Raw genomic sequence first — 2,405 nt, forward strand, 5'->3', positions numbered from 1 at the left:
TTCAGGATATTCTGTATTATTAGAACAAAAGGGAAATATTCTTATTACTTTATATTCTAAAACATAATAATATTCTGCCCTCACCTCAGACCTAATGGCTTCTTGGTATTTAGAAGACAACGATAAAATTCTAGTGTTGCTGGTATTTTACCAATATTTTCAAAGTAGGGATCTAATTCTTCAATTTAAAGAGCAATTAAAGCAGAGAAAAGTCTTCTTTTAAGTGGAAATTTACTTAGGGAATGATCCCCTCTGTAAGAGATACATGGAAACGATCACTGTGGCCCAGTGAATACACAGAACTCTGACAATTGGGATAGCAAGCGTTTTAACTGAATTTTAACTGGTATTTTAAAATTAAAGCCATGGCCGAACTCTTTCAAGTACGGTACAGTTTATCTGGAAGTTACCCTGTTCTCCACATATTAAAGTATCACGAAAGGAGTGAAAAGTATAAAAAACAGGATTTTTTTGTGATATAATTTGGTTGGTTTTTTTTTTCCTTTCGTATGTGATGTGAATCATGTAGGTAATTATATTTTGCTGTTAATTTTGGCCAGCAGGAAATGTAAAGCTAAGCAAATTGTTCATGGCCTGCAAAAATATGATTCTAATTTCTCCTCCTTAACTTTATTTCTATCACTTTTTCTTTAATTTTATTTACATTTTTGTAAATATATTTCTTTATAGAAGTATCTTTAAACACTTTCTGAAATCTGATAAATGAATTTAAAAATCCAACTCCTACCAAGGTTGCTATGTAAGCAATTTATTGAACCATAAAATGAAAAACAATGAACTGATTATTATGGTATACATTACATAATAAGTTCATACATTTTTGATAGAATTACAACACTTATTAAGTATAGGCAATAAAGAACACCCAGACGATAAATTCCAGTCTCTAGCAAGCCATATTCTTCTTTCTGGGGCACACTGGCTCTCCTATCTTTTATAATTCGCATTATCACTTCTTAAAGTCATGATGTAGTGACTATTCATGTACATATTTTATTTCTTTTTTTTAAGTTGTATGTTTGTGTCTTCATATTCTTTCTGCATTCTAATTTATATTTTTTAAAAATCTCAATATATTATATGAAAATGAATGAAGTTCTTAAAAAGTTTCCTAAATTTTAAAATTCTAAATTTATGAGTTACTTCATAGGTTAGGTATTCCCTGCCGTGTACATCATTTTTTTCTTTCTTTTTTTCAGGGTAAATTGCTATAGTGTGATATCTGCTCAGTGCCCCTTTGGTGGATTCAAAATGTCTGGAAATGGAAGAGAACTGTAAGAAAAATGTTGTTATGATAAATGTTTATCTGGGTAAAAGTGGTTATTTCTTCCAGGGAATTAATTCATGTTCACTATCATAAATAAAACAAATCTTTATACTTTCTTGGATATTCATACCATGAAATATTTTAGAAGTGTTGGATTAATCCATAAATACAGAAATGCAAAAACAAAAGATAAATATAATTTACTAAGCTTCTACTCTTCAAAAGGGACCATATTAAGCAATTTACATTGGTGATCAGATTTTTCTATCCTTTTAGAATTGCTAATTGTATATATATGAATGTAATCCCTTTGGGAAATGTTTCCAGTAAGAAGGTAGGAAAGAAATTGGTGACTGTAAGAAGTGTAAAAAACAAGTATATTATTTGAATATATCTCTGAAATAAATGAGATGCCTTATACCAAAAGACTTTAGCATTAACATGAATGATTCTCATTTGCCAAAATATTATTGATGTAGTTTCTAAATTTTTTAGATTATCTGGTTGACTTATTTTCGGTAGTAACCAAACTAACCAAATTCTAACTACAAACCTAGAAGGAAATCTGAGTAAGGAAAACATGTTTTATAGTTGTGACTCAATTGAGAGTATACATATAGGTGGATTTATGAGCTTTTACTTTCTTTCAAAACCAAGATATATAGAATTGTTAATATGCACATACTGTGGACACAGTAGTGTGGCACTTGATTTGATTAATTTTTCAAGCATGTTTAACCATTTTTTTAAAAATATTTTTACATTTAGTACTAAATAAAATTTCATTGAGACAAAGATAATACATCATATGCAAACTTTTCAGAATCAAACAGCAAAAGCTTCCCATTTTGTTAATAGCAATAAAATGAGTCAGTTCTACAGGCTACGAGCATATTAAAATAGCCATAAATTTTGTTATTTGTCTTAATTAGCAAAATTAGAATGAAATAATTACCATTTGGGAAACAGAGAAATGGAAGAATGTTATTATCCCCTGTTTTCTCAATACACTTTCTTAACAGTCTTGGTGTCGATAAGGTCCTAGGCATCTCAAACACATTGCACTATGTTCCATCTTCTATATAACTATAGTGGCAGGAGGAATATGTAAAAAAAA

Source organism: Chinchilla lanigera, unplaced genomic scaffold (assembly GCF_000276665.1).
Source record: "Chinchilla lanigera isolate Chin_1 unplaced genomic scaffold, ChiLan1.0 scaffold00111, whole genome shotgun sequence".
Lineage (NCBI taxonomy): Eukaryota > Metazoa > Chordata > Mammalia > Rodentia > Chinchillidae > Chinchilla > Chinchilla lanigera.